Here is a 7825-nt window from a genome sequence, read left to right as displayed (position 1 = left end):
GAAGTGAGAGAGAATGCTCAGGAGGAAAAGCAGGAACACTAGCAGCCTCTGCACCACAGCAAGAGTCTGAAGGAGGGAGCTCTGCAGATGTGCACAAAAACCTGCCCAAGCTCTGGCAGGACGTGCATAGACAAACGCTCGAGGACTGGATGCAGGGAGGCACCGCGGTCTGGTTGGAGATGGAGGACAGCAAGGGTTAGTGCAGGGCAAGAGATGAGAGCTAGCAGGGAGCGGACTGGAAAGGACTTCTCGAGGGAAAGCCATGAGCCCTGCAAACCAAAGGGCCTCTTCTCTCACTGCTTGCTCCAGTGAGAGGAGGTGAAAGGAGGCTGTGGAGCAGGACTGGGCGATACACTGGGGCGATACGGTGCCCTCTGCACCTGCACTGGCTGCTGGCATGACAGCCAGAAAGGGGAAGCCCAAAGGAAGCACTGACATAACACAAAGTGCTAAACCCAGCAAACGTTGAGAAAGGGCTGCCATGCTCCTGCCTCAGCCATTGCTCTCAAGATACATCAGAGCTGTCCTATTTAGCTGTTGTCCAACCTCCCTCAGACTTACTTTAAATTTAAGAGAGCTCTAATTATGCCATTTATTGCCCTTTCAGTCACATCAGAAGCAATCTTAGGATCCAAGCCACTGATGTCTACTTAACCCAGACAGGCTCAACCTCAGCAGCTGGGACTTCGGCACCTGAGCAGTGGGGTGAGGAGGGGCCTGAGGGAAAAGGAGATGGGGAAAATAAGGGGAAAATCTTATTTGCAATAACAAGTTGCACCATGTCCCCTGTGCCAGGTGGTGTCAGGGCACCCCTCACGTCTCGGTGTGCTGATTTTGCTCATTACTGAAATGAATGGGGTGAGGGTGGGCACGCACACAGGCACGGTGTGTTTCCAATGGTAGGCTTCTAGGCACCGTTACGTGGTAACAAGGAATAATGTCACTGGAAGAGATGTCACTGTTAAATGACTCACTGGTGGCTTTGTTTTAGCTGTTACAACATTGCAGAGCTAATGGCCGATCACTAACTTTACAGCAGCCTCCTTGTCACAAATTAATGCACGCTCTGAGCTCTATTTCTGTACTGTCATCGGGCTGGCAGATAATGAGAGAATTTTTTTGCCCGTAAATTGCAGCATATTGGGGGGGAAAACATGTAGAAAGCGGAGGAGTTTGTGAATCACCTCGCTGACCAAGGATTTCCAGCTCTCAGTGCTGGTCGGAGCAGGGAAGCATGGGGAGGTGACTCAGGTCTGGGTTTTCTGAACAAGCTATGCTAAGAAAATGTCTGGGAAACGGGAAGGCAATGGCTTAAACACGAAAAGAAGGAATGAAAGCAAAGAGGGAGGGAGGGAAAGAGAGGAAGGAAAAGAAGAAAGGTATCACTTTGTAAGCCCCGAGCTGCCCAGAGGGACAGGAGCAGGAGGGGTGGCGTGGCTGAGGCCCTGCAGAAATGCTGCTAGGTGCCGTGGCCATGGATGGGGTGGATGGTGTCTCTGGGACTGTCGGGCTAGGAATGCTTACTGCTTTCTCAGGAGGGGCGATGGTGTTGCAGATGTTCAGCACAGCAGGGGCAGTGAGAGGTGTGTGTAAATCAGGCTTACAGAGAGACTTTTGCCCATGCTGGTCCCTGGGCATCTGCAATTGCTATGGGAGATGCTGTGATCTCTGCTCCGGCTTCCCTTTGATCAGTACCAGCTTTGTTTGTTCTGTAAGCCCTTGATCGTGCCTTTCCTTTCAAATGGTGCTGAAATTGCTGACAGTAGCATGCTTGCAAGTGTGTCTGCTGATGCCCTGTCCTCTTCCCAGCACCTTTGAGCATTCAGCCACCAGCATTAGCACTGAGCTCACTTCTCAGGAGCCAAATAATAACACTTCTTCAGGAGCAATTTTGAGTTGATACAAGCCATAAGTCACAGGGAACAGTTTATATATAACTTAGGCAAGCATTGCTATGTCATTAATTCCACCTTTGTTTGCTGAAAGTCTCTTTGCAGTCCGCTCAGCCTGCAGTCTGCATGCTGTTTGTGCTCAGCACTCTGCTAGACCAGACTGGGACGGCATCCGTGATCGGCCTCACTGGCTGTTTCTTTATGCTTAGCTTCACTTGAAGAGTCTCTGCTGCGATGTTTGGATAGAAACACTGCAGAGACATGGTTATTTATTTAAACCATCTGTTTCCATTGGCAAGGAGATGGCCCATCACAATCCATCACAATACTTCCGCTAGTCTTCAGGCTCTTTGCACACCTGGCAGTGGCTGTACGTGTTAGCAGATTCAAGTGAGCAGATCCTTCTGTTACGAACAGGTCATGCTTGTTTTGTGCAGGTACAAATGATGCCTATCATTGAAGGCAACTTCCTTTTTCTATTGCCCTCTCTGGATTTCTTATCCCGCAACCTCGGAGTAGCACAGGAATTAGTAACCAGGGGAGTGGAAGTCAAACTGGCACTTCTACAGCAATTTCTATCAGCTTTTCCCTTCCAGCAAAAACTTTGTGTTTGGTGCAAGGTATGTATGGACTTTAACTGTCTACATGTCTGGGTATTAGTAACACGCCTTTTCATGGAAAGCCAAAAGAATTACAGCATGAGGGCAGTCTCCACATTGCTGTCCTCCAGGGCTGTTAGCCCTTGTTTTTCTTTAGTTATTCCCTAACCAAAATATCCCCATTAGCTCCTGATCCTGCTTCTCATCATGCTTCAAATGGGTGTGTCTGGGGATCACTTTAATGGTGAGCATGGGCTTTGGTGGGTGCTGCCTTTGGAATATGTGCTCTGCTTTTTTTCCACCCCCCAGGTGACAACAAGAACACCGTCCCTGCTGCTAAGAGTTGTGCAGTGTGCCTTCCCACGTGGTGGTAGATCGGGGGGCAGCGCGCTCAAGGTGTAGGAAGTGGATGGGAAAAACCCAACCAACCCCAACAACCCTGTTGTGTGTTTCCCTGTGCCAGGTAAGTGTTGTTACCTCCCACTCTGTCATTAAACCACAGCGTATCTGTACATGACAAACAACTTGCTTCTCCCTGTCCAGAGGTGTCATTAGTGGAGCCCCCAGGTAGCACTACATTATATGCAAGGCTGAAACCACTCATCTGTAATCAGGCAACAAAATCAAACTTCTTTAATGGTACATCCAGACAGTAAGAATAAAGCCAGGGCAACTGCACTAGCGACACGGATAACAACAGCATGACACATCCTTGAGCAGTTTGGCTGCGCGCTTGCCTCCCCAGCCAGCTGGCAGCAGGCACAGCCGGTGTTGCCCACAATGGGCAGGCCACACACTGCCTTCTCTGCAGTTGTGTTTAAAAAAAAAAAAAAAAAAAAGCTTGGTTTTCTCCATCCATTTTCTTTTGTGTGTCCCCCCCGCAGCGATCCTGCCCACCCCTGATGAGCAGGCTGCAAGTACCACAGCCTGAATCTGGGCTGGGGCAGGTGCCACTGGCAGGATACATACCTTATGTCTCACAGCCCCTGTTTTGTCACATTTACTGTCACTGGCGAGCAGCGGTGCCTTCAAGCAGCAATTCAGGGGGACCAAACGCGGTGGCTTTGCAGGGAGCCCATGCCCTCGCAGTCCTCAGAGAGCGGGCGCAAACCGTCCTGGGAGCTGGACCAGAGAGCGCATCTCCCGTTTCAGCTCGTGCCACCAGCTATGGGTATTTATTGGGTTTGCTCCTATTTTCTTTTCCTGGTCCCAATGCTCTGGATTTCTTTTGTATAGCGTGAAACCACCGCAGCAGCAGGGCTGGCCAGGGACTCCTCTCTTGCCGCCCTGTATCTGTGGGGGAGTGAAACTTAGAGGGAATCGATGCATTGGTCACATCTCCCCTCAGAAAAACAGCCTGTAGGTTAAGGGCTCTGCGAAGGCAGGTGATCACGGCTCCCCGTGACCAAACGAGAATGATCTCCCCCCTTTCTGACCCCCTCGTGTGTGCGCACACAGCACCCACACACCAATGCTGTTGCCTGTCGCAGTAGGGCCCTTGGTGGTTGCCAGAGGCTTTTGTGTCTGCTAGGCGTCCCCTGGGAGCGCAAGGGCTCTCTGCAGCTGGCTGTGGACACCAACACAACTGAGCTGGGCTCCAGCCAAACCGAAACATAAATTGCAAAATAAAAATGATTGTGTTTTAGGTCAGGTAAGGCAGCAAGTGACAGAAACATTTGCAATTGCACTGTTAGAGCAATTTGCCTGTCTGGTCCTTGGCTGGATTCGGGTCTGTGAGACTGTGTAAAAGTGCAGGCCTTGAGGCTCTTTGTTTTTGGCACAGCAAAAGCACCAGTTTGACTGCTGGGGGTTAAGATGCAGCAAATGGTACCCCCATCCTGCTTCCAAACAGAAAAGAAAGAACTAGCATGATAGCATAAATATGTGGAAAGCAATTCCACTTTGAGATGTGCTAACATGTCTTTGACTCCAAAAGCCCCCAGCTTGGTCTGCACAGGAGTGACTGATGGGGGAAAATCTGTGAAATGCCCACGTCTGCCAGCACTGAGCTGAAATTAAAACAGCTGGGGCAGTGCAGCTCAGCAAAGTTGCGTTCAGACCATTCATCCAGAAAGGACAGCTCTCTCCTGGGATGAAGAAATAGCCAGTGACAAAGGACTTTCTGAGACAATGACAGCAGCAACTTTCCCTACTGTGAATGACTTATTTGTTCAGACCTGCAGCTCTCTTCTCACTTCTGCAGTGTTTTGCAGTGAACGTGTTACAGCATCAACCCAGCCTCTATAAAACCTGCATTAAAAATCGCTGCTTTGACTAGGAACTGGTAGTCTTAAATTGAGGAGCTAGACTGTCTCCAAGCATTTCCAGTCTGGATCAGCCCAGTCATGAAGCCCTTGGATCAGATCAGACACTGCTTTCTGTGACACCAGTAAGATACCTGTGGTAGGTCACCAGGGCTGTTCCAATTTGTACCAGTTCAGAAAACAGTCATGAATGATTTTTTTTTTCTTTTAAACCTCAGTTACACAGTTCTAGGGAAAATCCCCCTGATTCAAAGGATCCTGTGGATTGTGGTTGTGTGAGTGTGAGGAGCCCAGGCTCTGTCGGCATTAGATATTGCTGTTACTTGTTTGGCATCGCCACCCAGGGCAAACTGCTGTGGGAACAAGCCCACCTGCTTTTTGCTTTCATGTGAACCTGCAAAGGCTCAAATCTACATATATGTACACACAGAGTATTTGCTTCATGCATAAAAGCTTCACAGCTTTTGTAAAAGTGAGATTAAAAGGAGATGCAAACATGACAATATATCCTCTTACTGCTTCTCCAGATGATAAGAGAATCAGAAGTTCTCTTCTGAGGTTAGCTCCCAATGTGTTCTTCTACTGACTTTCTGGTTGAAACCAGGCTCAGCCAACAAGACACCACAGAGCCTCTTGGCGCCTGAATTCATGTTAGTTATAAGCCAATTAGTCCCGTAGTTTATTCTGAAAAAGCTAGTAAAAAAGTTATGCCCTTTCCCCTCCATCTGTGCAATGGGTATAAAAGCCAGGTGGTCGCGAGCGGTGTGTTATGGCTGTCAGCTATTAGAGCAACAGGGCAAGGAAGAGCGTGAGTGCGAAGCTCTGTGTGTATACAGCCCCCATAGCTGCTCTAAATCCAATTACCAGCTCCTCTTCCTGCTGGCGAGCAGGAGGAAACAAGGTTGCTGGCAGTGACAGGGACGTGACAAGATGCCCCTGACCAGAGCGCTTCTTCAGGCACTGATGTTTTCTTTATGAGGCAACCGTTTCTGCAGGGGATTAACTTTTCTGCGTATCTCCTTAATGACAAATTTTAAAAAGTGTTCCCATCTTGCTGTTTTGTTTTTCCTGTTGCTGTTATAACCAGCCCTGAAGGAAGAGGAAAAGTGCTCAGTGTCCCTCAGACAATGTGTCTGTGACTAGCCTGGCCTTGGTTGCTGTGTTGACAGCAGAGAGCTGGAGGGGAGCAGTGTTTGGAAATGGTCCCTCGAGGGCTCCTGGAACAGGGGAACGCTTTTGAGCCATCGCTGCTGCGTGGCCCTGCCTGTGAAAAATGCTGACCAAAGAGACCCTGTCAAATCCGCGAGAGGTAACACATTGCTGTGGCTCTGAAACGAGAAGCTGCGCATCTTCACCAGGATGCGTATTTGCCTTGAGAGTGCTGGAAAAAAAAGGTTGTGAATATTAAAAGCATTTAAGAAATACCAGGTGTCTCTTTCCCATAGCAAAGGTAAGAGATTTTGACAAATAAACAGTTTTACCATTTGTACCTGCAGTTTGGAGAAGATATCTGTGGTTAAACAGCTAGTCCTTCCTTAGTGCAGCATTGCAAAGCCCTCGGCGGACAGTGCTTAGAAATGCTCTCAGAAACGCCAGCTATTCCCCTGCATCCACAGCAACATGCAATTCCAGGTCATTCTTTAATAACCTGGCCCAGATGGTGCATTATGTGCTTTGGAGGCTGCTGACCCGCTCCTGTACTTAGTGCAAAACCTGGTGCTGCTTCTTAGCTACTGAAAAACAAGAGAATTTTCTGTTTGGGCTAGGTAGGGATTTGTAATCACAGCACCGTCAATCAGATTGAAAGGCTGATTCCTTAAAAAGGAAAAGCTCAGCTGTAATACCATGGGTATACACACATGGATAAAGCAGAGATGGCTTTGACGTGCAGAGTCATTCATACAACGGTCCTGTCACGTCACAAACATATCAGCCTAAATGCTTTACTGATTATGTTGCAGTTCCCACGCGGAGCTGGGGCCTGGTGCTGCCCATGGAGGCCGACAGCACTACGCAGCGTTTTGCATGCCGACGTGACACCGACCACACAGCTTGCAAACCGTGCAGGTACGTGGAGCAGCACGATACACATCCAGAACAGGGAATCAATCAGGGACATTCATTTTTTTGGTCATTTCCCTACTGGTCACCATCATTCTGAGGGTTGCATTCTGTACTTTGACATGTACGTAATAAAAGCTTTGGTGCAAAACGGTGAGCGTAGGCATGTAAGTGCACTTCTGAATCAAGGACCTGCTGTGTCCCCAGCACCACCTCAGAGGATCTGCTTGGGATGTTACCTAGAAATACAGCCTAACAAACCTCACACCCCTCCAGACGAATGAACTTTAAACTGGGTCTTTGCTTTTTTGTTTTTGTTTTATGCAACCAAAGTTGTAGCAGCAGGCAGAATGCTCGGTGGCTGGAAAAGGCTAAACCAAATGACCAGCGTCACTAAATGCAATACGTGTTGGCTAACAGCTACGGGCTGCAGCAGCACTCCCAGCCACGGAGTGCTGCTCTTTCCAGCCACCACCAGGACAGGAAGCCAGGGGCACAGAGGAGCTTTGTTGCTTCTCAGTAAGCATTGGTAGTGCTCTTGCTTCCAGCATGCATGATGGGTTCCTTCCCCATTGCTTCCTTGGCTTTCTTGGTACATTGCACGTCCTGGGCAGTGCGTATGTGCTCCCTGACCCCACTGCCTCGCCTTCCTCACAGCTCGCATATGCAAGCTCAGAGGGGAGTGCAAAATTCTGGCAAACAACTTTTGGGCTCGTTATCTAAAAATGTACTGTAAGGACAGTGGTGTGGGTAGGAGAGCTGCTCTTCAAAGCGAGGTTTCTATATATAGCTGCGTTTTGGGTCTGCTCTCCCCAGCAGCACGCTTTAGAAGCGGTGCTGTGCCCAGCCACCCGTGTGACTGTAGCTACGTCCTGCCAGAGAAGCAGAATCATTCAGACAGGTGAGCGCCAGCACAGCACCCATGGCATTGTCATTGCAAGCAAAAATGTAAGCAAGAGAAAAGCTTGGGTTTGGTCTGGGCTGTTGCTGAAGCAGGAGGCAAATGTGA

General features: G+C 49.1%; 1 protein-coding gene across 2 annotated transcripts in view; it reads left to right on the top strand.

Moving 5' to 3' along the window:
- Window positions 1-7825, top strand: part of LOC308177135 (uncharacterized protein) — a 302639-nt gene that overhangs the window by 280738 nt on the left and 14076 nt on the right. For both annotated transcript variants that reach the window (XR_013938914.1, XM_080553912.1), the window contains 3 exons: window positions 2801-2954; window positions 6717-6822; window positions 7633-7717. The gene's annotated coding sequence lies outside the window, so the exon portion shown is untranslated. The remainder of the gene's footprint in view (window positions 1-2800; window positions 2955-6716; window positions 6823-7632; window positions 7718-7825) is intronic.

Source organism: Anser brachyrhynchus (genome assembly GCF_964034855.1).
Source record: "Anser brachyrhynchus genome assembly, chromosome: 13".
Taxonomy (NCBI): domain Eukaryota; kingdom Metazoa; phylum Chordata; class Aves; order Anseriformes; family Anatidae; genus Anser; species Anser brachyrhynchus.
This window is presented reverse-complemented; position numbering and strand designations above follow the sequence as displayed.